A 23,451-nucleotide genomic window follows, 5' to 3' on the forward strand; every position below is an offset into this window, starting at 1 on the left:
GGCTCTCTATATATAGCATCCTTCATTGAGATATGAATTGTTTCTTCCCTCTGTTAATTGGGTCTGGCATTGTTCCTCTGGCCAATTCAAAACAAAAAAAGTGACATCACGTTGCTCAGAGCCTAGGAGTCAGGATGCAGGCATGCTACTTCCTCTAGCTCTCCAAGTCAACTACCTCCAGTATCAGTGTGCCTCTTCAATACATATAATATGTGAATTTAAAGAGAGAAACCTGGTTACTCATAAAAAACTTGCTGTGTATATTATTCCTAGTTAAAAAATAGAGCTCAAATAATGATCATCTTAAAATAGAAGTTGTTTTATGTAATTAAAGTATTACTAATAAAAATATTACTTTACAAAGGCCTCTTCTAGGGACATTAATTTAATGACTATGCCAGAATAAATTTTAATTTTGTTTAATATGCTTACATGTCCAATGTGCTTTTTAAGTGTTCTTGTTGCTTGGGGAAACTATATTTTTTTCCTTTTAAACTATTTCCACAAAAATTTTCTTCATTATCAATTTGGCCTCTCTATGAAGTATAGATGTGCTAGTCATGTTCAGCTATCCGTCTTTTCAAAGAATCATTAAATATATAAAATCATAAGTGGTTAGTGCACATAGAATTAATAATCACTAATGCTTATATTTACATATTAAACAGTTAAATATAAGTAATAAAATACAAAATAAAATTGTACGTCCATGGTGGGTTGTCTGAAGCTCAAAAATTTCTAAAGCTAAAATCCAGTTTGGCATCTATTTTTATGAAATGGAGATACTATATACTATTTTCAGAATGCCTTTGAATATAGCCATAAACTATGGAATGCATGTAAGGGGAATATATATATATATATATATATATATATATATATTCCTTTTTTATAGTATATCACTATATACTATATAAATATACTATATACTATATACTATAAAATGATATATATATCCCTTTTTATAGTATATCACTATATATAGTGATATACTATAAAATGATATATATATATATTCCCATTTTATAGTATATCACTATATATATATAGTGATATACTATAAAATGATATATGCAAAGGATTCTATAATTTGGGTGCATCTTTACAATATTAAAATTAAGTTTTGATAAAGGAATGAGAGAAATGGGGACTTTTTATTAAACATTTTTAAAGATGTTTATGGACCTTTATTTCATTCATTTATTTATATTTGGTGCTGAGAATCAAACTTGGTGCTTCACATGTGCTAGGCAAGTGCTCTACCTCTGAGCCACAAACTCATTCCCAGAAATGGGGACTTTTGAATATTTTTTTTACAGAAAATAGGTTACTATTATATTATGAAAAGCAATTTGACAATATATATTATAATCTTTTAAGACTTGTATACTCTTAAAATATAAACATCCATTTTTGAAAATTACTTCTAAAGAAGGAATTTTAGGAATATTAAACATGCTCTTTGGAACATAACAAAAGTGAAAGCATACAATTTTCAAAGATTGGGGAGTGGTTAAACTAATTATGTCATTAAAACATATGAGAAAATGTTTAAGATCAAAAACATTGTGAAAATTTTTATGGCATAATGTCATGGATTGATTATTTTAACTGTTCCAGTTTTTCAAACCCCTGTCCCAGTATCTCCATCTTTTGCTATGTAATTTTGCTGTCTCCTTTTTGTCTAGAGATCTTCTGCCTTACCCCTTGAATGCAGGCTCAACTATTAAATTTGCTACAGGCTGTGGGGTGTCTAGCAGAAAGTTTAAAAAAACACTTACATATTTACACTCACGTTTTTGCTTGTGGTCTTCACCATGTGATCATGCCCAGGTTAGCTGGCTGCAATGTGAGACACCAGGAGACAGCTTGATTCCTCCCAGTTTTCTCACCCAATATCATCTTGTACTAGTGGACAGACAGCTGTCACCCGATATGGGAGTCTAGGGCCAATATCAGCAGATCCACAGCTGACTATGCATCCAAGATTGAACTCAATTAAATCCAGATCTGTCCAGTGTTCCACAAACCTGTGCATTGAATCAATGCTTCACCCGTCTTCTGGGGGTACTTATCATCTCCCATTCTGATAATTTCTGGTGCTATGGAACCTCAGTACACTGTGAGCCTCATTTTGTGGCTGTGCTTTTTGAGCTTGCAAATGTAGATCTGATCTCTGCCTGCAGAACATTGGCCAGTTAGCTATAGTATACATATTATTTTTTTCTCTTGTGCTTCAGTTAAAAAAAAATATTTTAAAAAAATTTTCCCTTCTCCTCTTTACTGGTTCAAAAGCTTAGTATTTTCGTGTGGCTTCTCTGAATATAAACTGTGAATGAAGTGAATGAAGAACCAACTTTCCAGAAAACTGTTGTCAGCTCATTAATGTCTATCATGGTGTTTGCTCTTACCTACTTGTTATGCTTTCTCTTTCCTCAGTCGTGCTTTCAGTCAATGTGGTACTCCATAAGTGCTGACATTGAACTTTTGCCTGAGGCTCCCCCCATTTACATTTATTTAAACGGATTCATAACAATATAAAAATTGTACATATCTGTGGGGTACCGTGTGGTGTTTTGACACATATGTACATTATGTAATGTTTAAATCCGGTTAAACATATCTAACTCCTCAAATATTTAAAAATATTTTTATTGGTCTATTTCCCTTCTCCTATTTCTTCATTACCAGACAATTTGCCAACAGAGGCTTCTCCCTTCCCACTGACCTCCTCCTGAGTTCTCAGAAAGAGACATATCTTTGACCTTCTGGTCACCAACCCCTTCTATCTTTTTCTCATGCAGATCTGTAGCACAGTTTGACAGGAACATTTGATAGACACAGGTATTCTTTTGCTATATTTCCAGATTATTTTTTTACCTAAAAGGGATCCTACCCTATTTTCTTAGCTGAAAGTAGATGACCACAGAATAGTGATCCTAGCATGATCCAGACTTTTGTCCTTTACCACTCCTACACTCAAAGCCTAGCAGGCCTATGGATCAATTCTAGCTAATTCTTTGCATTTCTTCCTGATTTAGTGGCCATAGGCATGTAAATATTATTTTTGAAAAGGGCCATGATGTTGTTTTTAATATTATAATTTTCATTGTTTTTCCTTTGAGCACAAAGCTCTTCCATAATATTAACTCCCTAGCTATTCTGTTGAAAGACTGAATTTTAATTTCTAATGAAAGATACTTGTATTTTAAAGTCAGTGAAGAGTTTAAAACAATAGCCATATGCTCTGATCTCTCAGTTTAATAATGTTGTTCTTGATCCATGAATTCTTATTTCCTAAGGGATAAACATATCACTATGGAGATTTTTTACTTATAGATCCCTTGTTCTCTTATCCGTACCTGGTTAGAGGATATGTCTGTGCTCCTTCCTGAACACTAATCTGGTAGAAAATTTGAGGATCATAAGGAGACATTTTAATTCTGAAGAAATGAATTAGCATTTTGAAGCTGCTTTAAATAAAATATTATTGACGTTTATTTATTTTTATGTTTTTAATATCAGCTTTATTGAGGTATCATTCACAAACAAAAATTGTATATAATCAAGATGTACAGTGTGAAAGCATTATTGGCCTTCAAACAACTTAAAAACACGAGCAATATTTTCAAATATTTCTTTTTTACCATATCAGTTACAAATAAATACAATTTTCTGGTTTCTAGTGAATAGAAATGAGCTGAAAATGTTTTTATAAATACCAGGTATTTATCGAAAAATGTAGCTCATAGGCTATTTCCAAGTTTTAATTTTATACGATTATTAAAAATATGAAACAAGTGTGAAGTGATCCATTTATACTTACCCTCTAATAAGTGGGTGTTTCCAGTGTGAAGGGCAAAATCTCATCTTTAAATTTTATAGCATGCATGAATTCCGTGAGTTTATATGCTAATTCAACAGACCTTATATAATACCTTGTTCTTATGCTTGATAAGACATATAAAAGGCAGAACAGAAATATATTTTTCTTTAACTCCTTAGGAAAAAGTAGGTCAAATTTCTGTGTAGAATATCCACATCTAATTAACTACAAAATTCACTTGATCTTTTGTACTCTTTTTAGCCCCATTCCAATAAACCTCACTATTGAACTCAATTATTTCCAAATTTTAATTACCTAGCTGTTATTATATTCAGCATAACATAACTAGAAGGCAGAGTAACCCCTTGCATTTAACAGGTCCACTTTTATGAATTAAAGAATACAGGAGTTACTAAAACAGGTCTTTTAGGAACTGCTCATGTGGTACCTATTAATATCATTTTTAAAAACAGTATTAAAATACACTATAATAATTTTCTATTTTGTTAAAGGAGCTAAGATTTGTGATTTTATCTCTAATAGGAGATAGTTTAGCTGATTTCTCATTTGGGCAGGAGTAAACTTTTGAAGAAACTGCTGATTCTAAAAGCAGTATTCTGAAGCAAAGAGTCTTCTCTTCTGTTGAGAAGAAAAGGGAACCTTCATACTAAGAATGATCTTGGAGTTCAAAACATCCTCCAACGCACTCTCCCCTTCTTGTTCATGTCTTCACTGGGCAGTTCAGAGGACATGTTTCCAATCATTTCCCTTGTATTGGCAAATATCCTCTTGGATGAGTAAGGAGCTTCTCAAATTTAATGAGATCCAACAGGAAACTTCATCAACATCAGTTGATCCACTAGGAACGGTTTAAGTGTCTGCATTTCATAACACAATTGCTATTCATCACTGTGTTTTGTCAGTTCTACCCTACCCCAAATATTTCTCAAATACATATATTTCCAACTCCACGGATAGAAGGATTATTCATAATGTTACTATTACTGAGAATAAAACTTTAAGCTTTCTAATTTCACTTGCTCCTAATTAATTTAAAAATCACCAAATTTTGAGGTCACATGGCTAGGTGATACATTATGGTCTCCCACTATAATGGCTGTAGATAACACCTCTGATGTTCAGGTTTTAGTGACAATGGTTGCCTATGTTACCCTTCAGGGACCTGAAGGCCACTGTTACTGAAAAACACTCACATTTCCTTGGGCCTACAGATATCTGCTGTATGACTGGAATGCAGCACTTCTCTATCCTCATGGTGGGTCTATCTTATTTGTTGCCTGAACCTTGAGTCAGATGCTATTCAGCATTTTAGGTAGACATGTTAATATTTTGTCCCAAACTTATAATCTAGAATTATCTTGACCTATACTTACCTAGGCTTTTTCTATCTTCTCACTTTAAAGCCAAAGACACATGCCATTCACTATGACCTTGAAAAGAGTGAATAAAAGGTAACACTCAAGTTCCTGGAAGATCTCTGCCTATTCCCAGTGAAGAAATTAATATTCTTCCCCTTTATTAGTCTATCCTTCTCCCTCATTATTCCTTCCTAATTGAATTGCCCCAACTTCTTGGAGTTGAGAAGCTAATTGGTGAGCCTGGGCTCCCATGTCTTCATTCTTTGACTACCAAATCTAGTCTCAGAAAAGCAATTCAGAGTACTTTACTTTAATTCTTCAAAGATTCCTTAGTAAAGTTTCCTTAGAAAAATCAAATCTAAGCTTCTTTCAATGATTTTTCTGTCCTTGAAATTCTAACTAGTTTCCAATAATCTAAAATTAAAAGTATTCCTTCTAAAAAAAAAAAAAACAGAACCCCCCCCCACCCCCCCAGGATTGCCCTCTTACACCACTCCTTTCCAACATAGTCCTTGAAAATGTAGTCAGAGCAATCAGGAACAAGAAAGAAAGCACAGGGATCTGAATAGGAAAAGAAGAGCTCAAACTCTCCCTATTTGCTGATGATATGAGTCTATATGTAGAAAATCCTAACAAGTCTATCAGAAAGCTTCTAGAACTTATAAAATGAATTCAGCAAAATAACAAGGTATGAAATTAATACCAATTAATCAATTGTATTCCTACAGACCAATGATGTCTTAGCTGAAAGAGAAATCAGGAAAAGTATCCCCTTCACAATAACCTAAAAAATATAAAATAAAATACTTGGGAATGAATCTCACAAAAGAGGCAAAAGACCTCTACAATGAAAACTACAGAATACTAAAGAATATATTGAAGAAGACCTCAGAAAGAGGTCGTCTCCCATGTTCTTGGATAGGAAGAATTAATATTGTCAAAATGGCCATCCTACCAAAAGTGCTATACAAATTTCATGCAATTTCTATGAAAATCCAGAAGACATTCTACACACAAATAGAAAAAAAAAATCATGCAATTCATTTGGAAACATAAGAAGCCCAGAATACCCAAAGCAATCCTCAGTGAGAAAAGTGATGCAGGAGGCAGCACAATTACAAAACAGAGCTTAGTAACCTTAAATTACAAAACAGAGCTGTAGTAACCAAAGTGGCATGGTATTGGTACCATGAAAACAGACACCAATACCAATGGTACAGAATAGAAGACACGGAAACAAATCCATATAAATACTTATACTAGACAAAGGTGCCATAAACATACATTGGAGGAAAGATAGCCTCTTCAACAAATTGTGCTGGGAAAACTGGAAATCCTTGTGTGGTAGAGTGAAATTGAACCCCTATCTTTCAGCAAGATAAGTCTTCCTAACTCAGTTCTTGGAACACTACATTCTAGTACAACTGACAGGAGTGTGAATATCCTGTTTCTTCCACCAGGTGGTTCATTTTCATCAATCAGGTCTCAGCCGGAATGTCACCTTTTCAGAGAAGATTATCAGATCTAAAAAATTCTCTCTTTTCTCTCTTCTCATCATCTTATTAAGTTTTCTCACTGAACTAAATACAATCTGTAACCAATTCAGTATTGTTTCTTTTTTGGTCATAATTTCATTTTAATATAAATTCCATGAATGAAAATCTTTATCTGCTCTATTCATCGTTTGATTTTTGGAGATGATTTATTGTTGTTACACAATTATTTTCTGCTTTCTAGCATTTGAGGGCTGCCTAGCATAACTGTTAGTATCAGACAATTAAGTTTCAAAGCAATGTCATTTTGAGTTCCATATGGTTTTCTCTTTTGGTTTCTTTTTTTTTTTCATATTTGAGCAACACACTTGGCTATTTAAAGCCTAAGTCCTCATCAGAATTAGTATGTAATATTTATTAAAGTTTTAATATGTGCGATATTTTCTGACAGGTTATTAATTGATCAGTTATTTTAAATGCTGCAATAGCCCTAAGAGGCATATATTATTAAAGTTCCCCCTTTATTTTAGATTGAGAGCACTGAGTGTAACAGAGTTTATTTGGAAATTAATATTAATGTTTTACTCTATTTCCAAAATAAAATGGCCAAAAGTCCTATTTGTCCTTTAAGAATGTAAAGCTATTGTGCTGATGGTTTTACTGTAGATTTTTTAATTGAGCCATGAAATTATCCATAAAAGTAAAACCATTTGAGTGAAACTTTAAGAATTATTTAAAAATTGGTGTCAGAGTGTCTGTATGTGCCACGGGGATTGAACTCAGGGCATCCTATAAATTAACTCAGGGCTCTCTATATATTAACTACACCCCCAGTCCCCAACTACACCTCCAGTCCCCAAAGTTTCAAAAGACATGGAACCTGAGTTCTGGGTTGTCTTTCTGTTTTCCTGCCTGCTACGTATAGTATAGTTCATCACACTCAATTTACTCATATCAGATAAAGAACTTTTTTTACTGTACATCATACCTTAAAGTATAATTATTAATTTTAAAGTTGGTATTTTTAATTAAATCATTAAAACTTACATGATTCATTAAAACTGACATGGTCATCAGAATTTGTTTTGTCAGTTTTTTTTGTAAGTTGTTTGACAATTTAAAAATTGACATAAGAATTTTATTGAGAAAAAAGATACAATTACATGTTATCAGAAACTATAAAATCTCAAGAAAAATGCAAGTTTAAAATTCAAAATTTTAAAAACATTCATTTATTTACTGTCTTTGAACATATATTCCTCTATTAAATTCTGAGCTCTTCACACACAAATGCTGCAGGGCTAGAAAGCCTAGCTGCCTTATGAGTATCAGATATTCTCCCTCTTATGACATTCTAAATGTTTATGGGCTTTCCTCATTTTCTTTAATAATAAAGTGTGGGGAAAATAAAGAAATAAGAAATGATTCCTGAAAATCTACTTTGGGCCTTTGTTTGATGCTATGATAATCTCTCTGCTGAGAAACCCTCTTTTTCTTTTTGGAAAATAGGAGCTGTGAACGAGTAATCTAAGTCCTGAGAATAGGTAATTTCAAACAATAGTCAAGCTTCACGTGTTATCAAGCTTTCTAGTACAGGGGGTCAGAACCACAGACACAGTTCCTGCTCTGGCAATCTCCTCTTGAATTATTAGTTTTGAGTTACAAATATTTCCTAAATATACTGTGAGTAGGTAGTAAGAGAAGCAGCAACAGGAAGAGCCTAAAATTGCCTTCACTTATCAATGAACACACTTTCCTCTTCCCAGACATCCTTCTGTCCAGGAAGAGTTTTGAAGAACAGTTTCAAAGGACAATATTTTATCAATCCTTGTATCACTGGAACTTTGTTTCTATACAATAAATGATTTCTAAGGAAATGCTTGATCAAGGATGGTAACAAAATTGGTGTATGGAAGCACCTCATGATTGTAGAGATGCAGGAATCTCGTCCTATTGAGTACACCCTTTACACTGTGATATATGTGTTGCCTCATTTAATGCTTACAGAAAAAATTGCTAAGTAGATATTCTTTGACCTCATTTCACAAATGAGGAAATTGGGCCTTAGAGGGCTTAAATAACAGGATGTGACAGAGCCAGGATTACTGAGATTCTGTCTAACCTCAAACTCAGTGTGCTTAAGTCTTAACAATTGCTTGTTGTTACATCATAATAAATTGGTTTATCCAGATAATATTGGATTTTAGGGCCTTATGACTTCACTGAAGTCATATAGTGATGCCTTTTATATATCCTGCACTTTTGGTAACATGCAACATCTATAAATAGGAGAAAAGAAGTAGCCTGGAAGAAATGATATTAATACCCTATAATCCACCATGTTGTGCAGGAGAAATGTCAATTTCCTTGTTGCTTGTCAGAATCTTCATAAAGCATTATGCTTAAAAAAAAACTTACACAGAATACCATTGTTTACCAACTTCAAACGGTTTTTATCTCAGTGCATGAATACATCCCTCACATTTCTGTCCTTGGGCTTTGATTATTTTGCTCTTCAATAAATGTACAATTTTTATCGAGGGTTTGTCATGTGCTAGGCATTGTGCTTAGCCCTAAAATCAATGAGTGAATAAAATATTGCTTCTACTTCCGATACCACAGACAAGAAGTGAGCAATGATAGATAAATAGATATATAAGAACTCAGTGAAAATAAGCATTAGGTAGTAAATATGGTATGATACCATCTTCATTTCACATTCCTCCAAAAATGGTGAAGGAAAAAAAAGAGAGAGGGAGAAGAGAAAGAGGACAAGGAGGGAGAGAGAGAGAAAGGAAATACAGGAGGCAAAGAAGAAAAGAAAAGGGGGAAGGGGAAAGAGAAGAGGAGGAGAAGGAGAAGGAAGAAAGACAAGACAAGCTCTGCTTAAATTCAATGCATGCTCCAAGTGTAGGGCAAGTTTTACTCCCACCACAATATTTCTCTGGCATCTACAGTTGAAAGTCAACTTTCCCTTTCTAAATTTTTAGTTTTTATTTTGTGTTATTTAGCACATATTATTTATGTATATGACTTATCTTAGTGGCTAGATTGTGAAACATGTAATATATTTTGATTTCCTAGAGAAATAGCAGAGCTACATAATTCAATAGATACCCAGTATACTTTTTGACTCATAAAATACAATTATAAATAGAATAAACAAAACAGAATGTTTTATCCCACCATAGGTCGGATTCCTCAAACTTCACATCCATGGAAACACAGTATTTCCACTACTTTGATTTTCTGATTTTCTTCTTTTAGATATTTTATTTCACGTGCCTTCCTATCCTTAGCAATGGATTTGTAAGCTTTCAAAGGATATAAACACAAATTTTGCCATGTGTTATATTGATTTTTATTGATACGTGATATAATATATTGGCACATAATGAGTATCCGTACAGTATTTTAATTAAATTTATTTTCCTACTCTGCATTCTACTTACTTGTTTAATTTAACCCTGGAATGCATTCATGTGTTGTAAAGATGAATGCAATCAGTTGAATGGGAATCATTTTTCCTTCCCTAGAATAATGATGCTAATTAAAGTCATAGCTTTTCTTTGATGGTTTTTAAATCATGCTTATGTTTATTTCTAGATTTTCCCTAATGAATAGAACAAAGAAAATTATTCTCAAATTGGTAAGTAGCAGCAATACTGGTTTCAAGCACTCTATTTAGTACTTGTGACATATATTTATCATTTTGTATGTAAACTCACACTGTATTTTACAGTTAATTATTTAGAACAGTAGGTTGTTACCACCCCCCAAACTGAATAAACTAATTTAAATTTGCCTTCTAACTAGAAACAACTGCTAATAATATGGAAATGTAATGAACACAAGGCAAGAATCTTTCACAGAAACTATTTCCATTATATTCACATAATATTCTTTAAAAACTACTACATTTCAGAATTCTTTGGTAATGGAAGAAACAAGTCATTATAATTTCATGTAATCATGCTGATTTTCTAAATAGTTTTTGACTGTGACAGGTCATTTTTAATCCAGCTAGCTGTTTACATTATATTAATGTGAAAAACCCAAACTACAAATTTGCAAGCTCTTGGTGCTGAAATAATGTCTGTCTTTAAATAGCTTATTTCGTCATTTACCAGTAAAACAATTTTAACCAGTTTATTGCCTACATCAATGTTCATTAACAGCAGGACAGAGTGGCTTTTAGTAAGTAAAATGAACTTTTCATCAGCCAGTTTTCTGCATTGGTTCCTATAACGTGACTAAGAATCGGGCAACTACAGTCTGTCACAGGATGGCCATGCGAGGGGAAAAGTGAGAGTGGAGACATCTAACCAGGAGCGGGAAAAAGTCTAGCCAGATACCTCCCATGAGATGATTATGTTTGCAACTGCTTGTTCCGAGAAAAAAAAAGCAGGTAGCATACTATGCTTGCCTGAGCCAACAATTCTAAGGAGAAACTTACCCGTGAAAATAAATTGGATCCTCACAAGTACATTGTTTTGTGCTTTTAGGTGGAAGTGAGAAAACTCACAGGTGCATATATATAAACGCACACACATGCACATTTCAAATTATCATCCTATCCTAAAATCACCCAATTAATCAGTCTATCTCTACTGCATTGCAAACTTAAGACATAACTCCCAATATTTTACATTTTTAAATATCATCTCAAACTTTGAGCTCAACAAATATTTGTGCACAAAGATACTTTGCTAGATCTGAGATAAAATGAAATCAAGGAGATAGAAGAAGAACATTCCCTTGCCCAGGATGTAGAGAAATAAGGCTTAAAAGGTTACCCAGTTATCTGTGTTCTTTATCTCTGGAAATTTAACATATCACAATACTGAAAAAGATCTAGGAATCTGAGTCACATCACCCCAGTTCTCTCGACCATAAAAGTTCTCTGCTCCCTTTCATTCTGACCATCATTGCATATGCTTGTGAGGATCAAATCTCTTCTTCATGTAAGCATTATAGAACACATATGTAATGCCGCTCTATAGTAGTCTATAGAAATAGGCATGTTTGGAAAGTTTATATATATATATATATATATATATGTTTCTTACAGTTGCCCTGTCTGAACTACAACAATGGCTGTGCAGTCAAAGGTTGAAGCAGCTCAAACCAACATCTTGAATTTGAATAACTCTATTCTATTCATCCAGAGCATGCCTCTGCACCTACACAGTATTCTAATAAGAAGAAAATTTATTGAAAAAAAGTTGCATAAGCCAGCCTATTTCTCCATAGAAAAGAATGTAAGACACCCAATATGTAGCTGAATACCTCTGGATATAGTTAAAAAGAAACATTATTTTGCCTGAACAGAAGGGTGGCCAAGCTGAGAATTTAAAGAAGCAGTCTAGAGAAGCAGAAAGAAATTCAAAAATGGGCTATAGTATTAAACAAAAAATGTTAATGTAGCACAGCTTAGATTGCATATAAATAGCCTTTCTCTGTTTCAGCCATACAACAAACCACCCCCAAATTTAAGAAATTCAAATATTTATGTGTTATACCTATAAATGATATTGCAAGAATTTGGTCAGGATGGAATAGGAGTTGGAGAGATGGTGGTCTGGACTTCAATATGTTTGAAGGCTGAGGTGGGAAGGTTGAAAGCTGGGATAAACTCAGCCTGTAGTCTAGAATCACCTGAACACCCATCTTCTCAAATATATGGCAACTGGGCTGGGATAATCCAATGGTATATTCAGACTAGGTTGTAGACTAGAGGGCCTATAGGAGGCAGCTGTCATGAAGAGGAAATAGAGAGTGATTCAAAGAAATAAATAATTTCAGTTAAAGTTCATAATTTTCATCATCCAAAACAAAAGTTGTGTGGCCTTTTCTAACCGATCACTGATAGGCAAATAGCCACTTTTGCTGTATTCTATTGCTTATAAGCAGGTCAGTTCAGATTCAAGGAGAAGGGGCGGGACATTGGTATTAGTAGTGGTAATCTGGCCTGAACAGCCAATTAGCACATTAATTAAATCAATAAAATCTTTCTTAATTATGTTAAATTAATATGTAAACATTTTAATATCCTTAATGAGAAAATATAAAGAATCTTTATTAAAAGCACCAGAAGCTAATTTTGCTAAAGTGAAATTTAGAGAATTTTGATTATTCTGAACTATTCAGAAGTGTGTATATATATGTGTGTGTGTGTGTGTGTGTGTGTGTGTATATATATATATATATATATTGTTCTTCTGGGAACTTTCCCAAGTGATCTTGCTTCATTCCTCTTCTTAAGCAGCTCTCTAAACTTTGATCCAGTACTTTCTATTAACTCAAAATCTGTGGGGCTATCTCAATGGCAGGATGATCTTCTGAACTGGCTCATGAGCAGCCCCAATTCCTTGAACATTAATAACCTTTCTACTCAGAGCCTACATTAATAGTCTTGCTAACAGAGACGTGCCTTTTCCACTTACAGACTTGAAAAGCCCCAGTAATGTTTTTAGGAGCTAAAGTCAGGTGAGAAGAAACATATCATCAAGCGATTGCTGCCTTGAAATTGCCCAGTAGGATACAAGATTTCTAAGAACATGTCTGAAGTTAATTGCACATTTTTATCCCTCTTTACGAAGAAAGGTAACGATATCTACAGCAGGTTTAATACTTCCACTTGAAAGCTAAATAAAAGGAAAATCTTTTTGAACTTGGCAAAGTACAGCAATTAATTTGGTCTGTTAGGATATAAATTAAACGTACAGTTACTAGTTAGGCTTTGAAAGCAGAGAGCTGGAGTCATTCTTAAACCGCAGTAGGGTGTACACTAAACTCCAGATAAAATGGCATCTCTTCAATGGAATTAAAATTCATCTCTATGTCTTCAAATTCTACCAACACTTCAAAGTCCCACTTAGAAGTCAACTCCTCTACAACACCTTCCATATTAACCCCAGCTGGTATTGATTTTTTCTTCTTATACCTTCATTTTTGCAACACTTATGTGACTCTTAACACATAATGCCTTGAATCATAGTTATTTTGTGCATAGATTTCATTTCCTTTGTAACACTTGAACCAGTTGGATAGCTTTGCCAATTCTGTGAGGTTTAAATACAGTAGTTGTTTGAAAAAAAAAAGATTTTTAAATGTATTTAAAATGAATAGATGTAGAATTTGGTTTTAAAAAAAAGTAGCTACATTTGTTAAATTACATCATCTGCCACAAATAACACACCAAATATCACTGTTTGTCTCATTCATGAAGTCATGTACCCTCTTTCCATACACAATTTTTATTTACATCTATATTTATAAACACAAACTGTGCAAATTTTCTGCTTAATTCCTATAAAAAATAGAATATAATGGAATTAATTAGTAGACAAGTAGGTAACCATTTAATTATAACATTAATAAGACTTACTTTTAAATATTTTGATTAAGAATAAATTAAAGATGTTATACTTTGTAAGAAATAAACTGAGGCAAAATACTTTCTCAGAGTAAATGAGATGAAATCTAATCATTCAGAACATGTGGATGAAACAATTCTTTTCAAATTGCCTTTTTTTTTGTCTTAAAGGTTTTACTGAAATTTTCCTGAGCTGAAGTAACTTTGAGCAAAATACTTTCTTATTTTTCTGATTCTCTTACAGAAATCCTCTCTTCCCAGTCCTTTTTATTATTACCTAGTTGTTCTTCTTGACCTGCCAACTTTAATTTTTTTTTTCACCTATCATGACTGCAAATGAAAAGCAAGCATCAAAGAGATAGCTAAGTGACCAGATCTTTGACAAAAATCAGTATTGCATGTCACATATCTAGAAAATGTCACAAAGATTAGGGAATACTTTTTCTATTTTTTAATAAATGCTTTATAGTAATTGAAGAACCATTAAACTCTATATATGGAATCAATTTCTACAAATTTTGCAATGCTCAAAACATGATAATTTACAAAATAATAATTAAATAATTACACAGTACAGTTTACACAGCAGTTAATATACTATTTTTCCAGAGCTTGGGAAATAAGATGTGATCATAGAATGTATTATTTTACAATAGTATTTAGGGATAGATTTGTGTTAAAAAAGGTTATTTTGAATATGACAAATTATTACTCTTTAGTTTTTGTATTAAAAGAGAAAAGTGTTCAGATTTTTTTTTTAAAGCATCAGACAACCTGAATTCTAATCTCAGATTTGTAACCCACTATGGTATCCTTAAAGAGAAGGAGGTTAGTAAAACGTCCAAAATTTCCTTTTGTATTCCCCAAAACCTAACCAAGTTAAGGTAACAGTGAATGAAAGTTTGGTTCAGAATGTTCAGATACATATTATCTTGAAGGACACTGGCTTTCTCTTATGTATGCTGGAAATTAGGGCAAGTTAGTGTGATACGTATAAAACATGCCAGAACAGCTGCTTTTGGGGATGCTGGTCATGCAAACAACAATGCAAACTAAGCAAATTAATGACATCACAGTTTCCATAACCAAAATTATGAAACTCCTCCCTCTGCAGTAACTAGTGCAGACCAGAACACCATTCAGAAGAAAGTCCTCATCAAGGAGGCCCTTGCTGGAAGGCCCATGAGGATAGGAGGTGCTCTTTCTGGTGAAGCACTGGAGGCAACGTGGAACACAGAAGTGTACCTGTCCAGCCCATCACCACTGGATTTTCCCCATAAACACTTCTGGGTGCTTTCTTTGGTCTCTCAGTAACCTATCCCACTATTTTAGCAAAACCAGACTATGCATGTTAAACCCACTATTACTCATTATTTAATATTTCTGACTCAGTTTCTCCATCTAAAGAATAGGGTAATAATGTTTGCTGCAGCTGCTACTCACCAGAAATGAAAAAGAAATGTATATGTATGGGTGTACCTACACAGATACACACAGATATTTTGCCTCACTTTATTTCTTACAAAGCACACACACACACACACACACACACTGACACATTCATACCCACAAAAGGATCAGTGTCTGATCTCTCTTTCTCTTTCAGTGCCTAAATATTGAACTCTTTCCTTCTTCATTTTTATTAATAAATATAGTAAATTCAGAATAATTTCTGGGACAATTTTCTTAATAACTCTAATCAGTTTGTTACCTGTAAGCATTGAAGTCTTTCCATCTAACACTTTTACTCTCTCACATCTCTCTAGCTACACGTACATCTATCAATTTATGTGTCATCATCATATTCCATAAGATATCCAAAGTAACAAAAGTATTAATAAATGTCTTATATCAGAGTATCTTTATTTCACTTTTTAGATAAATTGTGGATAAAATATTTTCAATCTCTATCTTTATTCCATATTCTGTTTTAATACCCATAGTAACGCATTACTTTAGTGAAACTTGATGAAAGATAGAGAGAATTCTGTGTAAGACCATTATGGTATAAGACTATTAGCATTATTTTTCTGTATGTTAGAATTATGTCTAACCCTATATTTTCAAATCAACTAAATAGAAATATAAATGAAAATTATCTTAATAATTCCAAAGAACAGATGTGCATATGTACATACATTATAATTAAATAATCCACCTCAATGTAGCTAACATTATGTCCTTCCTGTATTGTCAGCTTATTTCATTATTATTTTCCTTTGTGCTCTGAGTATATGTTAGAAAGTAGCCACAAGCAAATTTCCTACATATAACTACTTCCTTTATTTAATGGAAATTCTTTACTACTTGCTGGAGTATGGTGTAATGAGATTTCTTTAAGAGTAAGAACCAAAGTTTTACTGGTTCTTCATCTTCATTTGCTAATGCAAAAGTGCCAACTCTTCCATTATTTCATAAGTGTTCCCTGGTGTGCCTAGCAGGATGTTGTGCTCAAGGACAGGTTTTCCACTGAGGGACCACTGATAGTATGTTTGGACTGACTGGCTTCAGTGCATTTCCTGCCAGTCCTCCAAAGCTTCTGGACTTCACTCTTTCAGTAGTGCATATGGCAGCTTCCATTGTGCTTTTTGATTGTTAAGGTCTGTAAACAAGTAAAAATAACACCTGGTATTTTGCCAGGGGAATGTTAGAGTTCATAAACAAGTGTAAATGGTGCCTGGCAAAATGCCAGAGGGAGTGGTTTGAGAAGTAACAAAAGAGAGCCATTAAGTGTGGAGATTCCTTATTGGTTGACTGATGTATCTAGTTTATGCTAATTAAGATAAACTGTGCAAAATGTATAAATACCTCTGTTGTCCTACAATAAACGGCTTCCACTCCTGCTGTATCAATCAATGTACACAAGTTATTCGTCATCCCCCGGTTATTTTGCTGCAGCCGGACTGCGGCATTTGATGACAGAATTTGGTGCTGTCTGTTGAGCACTCCTTATCCCCTCTGAAGTTTCCTTGGATAACCACCTTTCTGTAAGTCCAGGAGATTTTTAAGGAGCTGATTTTAACTCTGCCTCTGGAAGTAAGTACAACAGAACTCCCCATTCCTTGTGTTACAGGTATAGAGCCACTCACAAACATGCATGTTTTTATTGCAAATATTTAAGTTGCACATCATTATGTTCTAATATACATAGTGAAATGATTATTAAAGTCAAGTAGATTACAATATCCATGACTTCACATAGTCATCTTTGGTGAATATATGTGGCAAGAGCACATAAAATCTACTCTCTTATCTAGTTTTCAGTACATAATACAATATAATATAGTCACTATTTAATTATGAATATCATTAACTATCATCCATTTGATACACATTAGATCTATAGATTTATTCATCCTACGTAACCTCAAGTTTGTACCCTTTGACTTAAATATCTTCCTATTTCCTTATTCTCCCTGTCCTTGGTAACCACTTTTCTACTTACTGTTTATGCCTACTTTACTTTTTTTAGATTCCCCATATTAGTGAAACTTTGCAATACTTGTCTTTGTGTGTCAGACATAATTGAGCACAATGTCCTTCATGTTCATCAATGTTGTCACAAGTGGCAGGATTATCTTATTTTTTAAGGGGTGCATAAGATTATGTATTAAAGGTGTACAATATTACATTGTATATGTATGCCACAGTTTCTTCATTCACTCCTGCACACAGGCCTGAGTGTCTTTTTCAGAGTTATCGTTTTCCAATCCTTGGGTTTTTGCTGTAAAATGTAGATAGACATACCTTCATTCCAGCAGAGTGGGAACTTGGGATACTGTATCCTGAATCAACTACTAGTGACAGGAACTGAAACTAATTCTGAGGAAAGCAGAGACATAAGATAGAGAAACACTATTTCTTTATACACTATTTTTTGATTCTTCAGAATAAATTGTGTATGAAAGCTCTCTAACCACTGTATTTTCAATTACATGAACCATTTCCTTCTGTTTTGTTCTAAAGCTTATTTAAGTTGTTTTTGTTGTGACATATCAAAAGTAATCCTAAAACTCAGTTCCTGTATTGCCATAGTTTTAGCATTCATCATTTCAGAGGATATCTTTGGGAAAGGATGTAAGAATAACATTTTTTTTTCATGCTGTTTAATTCTCAGAGTGCTGTTTGTATTTGTAAGTTTATACAGACTTAGATAACACAGTTCTTTCAAGTTTCTTTTTTAGTTCTTTTCATGTCAGAGACCCAGATAGTTTGGGTTCCTTCTATGCAGGGATAAAGAAGCTTTAGGACAAATTAGACATAAGCTTTTCATGCTTTTGGATTTGTTCTCTTTAAGGGCTCTCTATCATACACTGGAAATATTTTTCTGATGGGCTGCCCCCTTGAGTTTTTTCAACTCATCACTACAAGATACAGTCTGAGTTTGCTTTTTAATTTTTAATCAGACAATACTACAGCCTCTATATTTTGCTTCATATATTTGAATCTTTCTTATACATTTAAACTTTGTTTTTCATCTCTGTTCTTTGTGCTTTTTCTGCTAAAAAATCATCATCTATACTGTTATGTTGTAGAGAAGCTATTTAAATTCAAATTAATTACAATTAAATTTAAGTTGATTCAAAAATCAATACTTTACCTTCACTAGTTACATGTTGATGTAACTAGTATGGACTGGTATGGATTGTTTTGGATAGCACAATTATAGATTATGTTATCATTGCAGACAATTCTATTAGACAAAACTATTCTAGACCAGTGTTTATAATTTGGCTTCAAATTTAAAATATTAAAAGTATAAACACTTTAAAATTGAAACAAATAATTATTTTATTAATATATAAATAATTTCTAGTGACTGTGACAAGTTTCTTGGATATGTATAGTTCTAATTAGAATGCAAGAAAACAAGGCAAAATAGAAAAGAAGAAAAGAAGAATGACCAAATTTTATCATGTAGTTTTCTATTTTTCACTTTCCAGTTCCTAGATAATATCTGTTTAGCAATCAGCAATGAAAAAAATACAAAGATAACTTAATTAAAGGGTGATTTAATTATATATTGCAATACATGTCTGTCATTAGGTTTTTTGTTGTTGTTTTTGATTGATAACTAAAGTCAGATAGAATGCAATAGGAAAACAAAAACAAATAAACAAAAATAATGCTACAGGTTAAATCAAATAGTACCTTAAAGGAAATGTGAAGAAGTAGCAATAAAATTCAAGTATTTTTTTCCATTTGATATACTAATAAATGTTTTGATATACTAATATATTTTTTCAATTGAATTACTAATAAATATTTTATTTTTAGATCTATGATGTGCAATGCAATGCGTACACTAACTATCCAGAGTTAAGCCAGACTTCATGAGTGAGTTAAGGGTAGAAACCTTCAAAAGACTGCCCTCACTTCACAAACCAGCCACAGGCTTGGTGGTTCCCAAATCACCCATTCTTCTGACCAACTGACTGCAATTTGGGGAAGGGAATTCCCATTACCTCCTTAGATGTGATAATTCAGTAGAACAAGTCAGAATTCAGAGAAGTATTTTTTAAAGATTATAGTTTTATTATAGCAAAAAGGGAAATAAATAAGGCCTAGCCAAAAGAAGAGATGTAGAAGATGAGGTCTAGGAGGGGCTGAAATTTGAAACTTCCACTTCCTCTCTCCATCGAGTCAGTATAAATCACCCTTCAAAAGATCGTTGTGGAGCAATATGCCAAGAACATTGTTAACCAAGAAAGTGCACCTGAACATCCGTGTCCAGAGATTTCATTATATAGTCATGATAAAACCATTGACTATCTGATTGAACTCAATTTCTAGCCTCTCTTTCCATTTCAAAAGACAGACTGATGCTTACCTGGTTCACATGGTTTGTCTTTTTGAGCCTACTCTGAGTCAATTAGCATAAATTCAGGTTTAGTCCAAGGGAACCATCCCAAATAATAGATAATCCTGTCACTCAGGAAATTTCCAGGGTTTCTGGAAACAAAGACAAAAGCCAAATAGATCAGTATACAACAGATGAAATAGTAAATTTTATCTAGACTATATTTACATACATTTTGATAGCAATTTACTTGAAAGATAAATAGTGCAAATTATGATGTATAGGGGAAAATCGTAAATATTTCCATTTTAATCAGTAGATCTATGGTTAAAATGTATTTGATACTTTCTATGCTACACATATTTAGTTAACAATTTGACATTTCTAAAGGCCAAGTTGGGAAGAGATGCTAGTGATTCTTGCAAATTTGAGCTCCCTCCAGAATGCCATTGGCCAATAGCAGTCAACAACTGCATATTTGATCTATATTTCTTAATATACTTTAATGTTTTCACTTATCAAGAGTGTGAGAATAGATATTAATCCACAAGTATTTTTAACTCAGCAGTTTTCTTTCCAAGTAACAGTTTGTGATCCAGCTAGATTTTAACCAATTATACAAGTTAATGTTTCAGATTCTGTTTTTCGCATCTACAATATTGATCAAGATTATTTTCCAAGAATTCTAAAAACTTGTTACTGGCTTATAGCTTTAGTAACCCAGAGCTCTAGTTTCTAATTATTACATGTGGTTCTACATAACACTGAAGGGTTTTTTTTTGCTATGCCAACTATAGTAGTTCCTATGCCAACCATATTGCATTATGGGGGAAAAAAATGCAAGTGATGGAATTCTGCCTGCAATTCACTTCTCCTAGAAGACCAGATGTTTGGGATTAAAATTTTTAAAGTGAACACAGGAAGAAACAATAGGAAGACATGTTGACTGAAATTTCTAGCAACTCTTTTAAATGTTTTCTGCCTTCCAAATCCCTACCTCATTATAATTCCCTGTTTTGTTTATGTTAATCACACCTATGTTTTAATTTTTTCCACAAAGTAGACTTTCATGCTTGCAACATTGATTCACACTGCTTTTGAGTTTTGCATGTACATTCACCTCTTGTGACTGTGATGGCTAAATTTAAATCAATTCGACTAGGCCAATGAACCAAACTTTTGGTTAAACACAAGTCTAGATGTTGCCATGTAGATCTTTTTTTAAACAAGGTTGACATTTAAATGTATTTTTGAGTGAAGTAGCTTACCATCTGTAAAATGGGCATTCTTCATCTAATCTACCTATGTCCTTAAGAGTGAGAATGGGGTCACCTGAGTAAGAAAGATAACTGCCTCCAGATTGCTTTTGCACTAAAGCTGCAATGTCTGATTTTCCCCTGGGTCCCCAGAGCATCAGCCTGCCATGCAGATTTCAGATTCACCAGACCCCCAATTATGTGAGCTAATTCCTTAGAATAAGTCTCTCTCTGTATAAATCCTTTCACATCCAATCGTTGCGTTTCTGGAGATCTCTGACCAATGCAGCATCTGTGGTGGTCAATCCTTGTTCTTTCCACTGGCAGTACAGCTACACAATATTCAAAGGCAAGACCCAAGTAAAACTTTAACATATATAGCAGAATACAGAGCTAATATTAGCTATCAGAGAATCAGCACCAAATTCATGGCTCATTTGACAAGACCTTTCATTTTCACTTTTATCTAAGGAGAATTTCTAATAGAAAAGTAAACCATCTACTCCTATAAAATAGGACATTTAATCTAAATGCAGCATGAATGTGTCAGTAATGTCATGTATATAAAATATATAAAGCTCATAGAGAATTAAGAAAACATTTTTTTTAATGACACAAAAATGCCATGAATTCGTATAAATAGTGCAAGCACAATTTTCTATCCTTGATCAGTTCACTTGGATTATCTGAAGCACCTTCATGTCTGCCAGCTGTCAGATGTAGTTTTAATTAGGCACTAATGGAGTAATATATGTATGTAAACCATTTAAATCGTGTTCCAGTTTGCAAGGACATCTGTGAGGTGGAAAGTGAGAATCCTTGATCTTTGCCAGACGTTACAAATTATAAAACTATAAAACGTGAAACTCAGGTACTCAGAATGACTCAATTTAAAGCAAGGGAGGGTGCTATTAGGAAGGTTAAAAAGGACATTTTACTCTACTTAGTGGAAAAGAAGTGGTTTCTTTTCCACCAGTATTTTTCTGAAGTCATATTTTTATACTGCTTTAATGTTCAGTGAAATAGACACATAAATGTCTCTAAGTGTCCTAGCAAGTTTGAAATTTAGACTTTGAATAGAATTTTAGAAAAAAAGTGCAGATTGTTTTGGATTAACTTATTTCAACAAATATTATTGTATAATTGCATATAATTTTTTTCAATAAGCACATAACAATTATGTACATTTATGGGGTATGATTCATGTATACATCGTGCAGTGATGAATTCATGCAATTTACATATGCATCAATTTAGAGTTTTATTATTTATTTGTGTTGAGAATATTCAAAATCCTCTCTTATAGCTATTTTAAAATAGACTGCATCATTAACTATGGTTACTATAGTGTGCACATGATATTAGAAGTTTGGCTCAGATAAGAAGGAAACTACTCTGTCATATAAAATATCTTTCATGCAGTAGATTTCAACAACTTTTTAAAATGAATTTTAATGAGGATTAAAGAGAAGGCTGAGAGAGGTAGATATGTAAACTTTAACATATACAAATGATAAACTATAAAGACACAGCTAAAACTAGCTATTAGACAATAGCTACATTATGTCAAAATAGCTACTTCCCCCTGCCCCCTCTGGTAAGAGAAGCTTTTTTACATTTGAGAACAATGTTAAAGGTAGAAAAATGAGTCAAATATTATTTTTAAAATTCCTCCCACGCGTGATTGAATTCTTTGCTCTTGGTATACTGAGAAACATTTTTAGCAGCTTATATTTTATTTTAAGTAGCCAATGATAAGGGATTCGCTGTTTCATTTATTCTTTAACATAGAAAGTTCCCCATCCACATAGTACTGCTATGTGATGAGGAGACCAACAGCTGTATGTTTGGAGAGCAGAGTATTGCCAGATCCTGATTAATCTTTTTGCTCCAATAAACCCAATCACCAGTTAATAATGCATCTTCAAAAAGAGTTATGACTATGTGCACATTTAAGTAGGAATCCTTTACTTGGTCTAAACTCAAGTGAATGCAATGGAATATTCCCAGTTAAGAATCATTCTTTTATGATCTCAAATTAAATGATGGCAACCTCGGCAGTCTATTACATTAAATGGGAAACCATAAAATAACAGTGACAGCACTGTCACAGTCTACTGTTACAAGATTTCTGGATTGTGACTGAGGCATTAGTTTTTTTTTTTAATATTTGATATTTTTATTTATTTTTTTATTGGTTGTTCACCACATTACAAAGCTCATGACATATCATCTTTCATACATTTGACTCAAGTGGGTTATGAACTCCCATTTTTACCCCAAATACAAATTGCAGAATCACATCGGTTACACACTCAC

At 33.2% G+C, this 23,451-nt stretch overlaps 1 long non-coding RNA gene across 1 annotated transcript in view; it reads left to right on the forward strand.

The window, feature by feature from the left end:
• LOC144367151 (uncharacterized) overlaps positions 1-23,451 on the forward strand; it is a 95,630-nt gene that overhangs the window by 28,594 nt on the left and 43,585 nt on the right. Inside the window, exon 3 of the long non-coding RNA XR_013426446.1 lies at positions 10,305-10,347. This is a non-coding gene — a long non-coding RNA (uncharacterized LOC144367151). The remainder of the gene's footprint in view (positions 1-10,304; positions 10,348-23,451) is intronic.

Source organism: Ictidomys tridecemlineatus, chromosome 10 (assembly GCF_052094955.1).
Source record: "Ictidomys tridecemlineatus isolate mIctTri1 chromosome 10, mIctTri1.hap1, whole genome shotgun sequence".
Taxonomy (NCBI): domain Eukaryota; kingdom Metazoa; phylum Chordata; class Mammalia; order Rodentia; family Sciuridae; genus Ictidomys; species Ictidomys tridecemlineatus.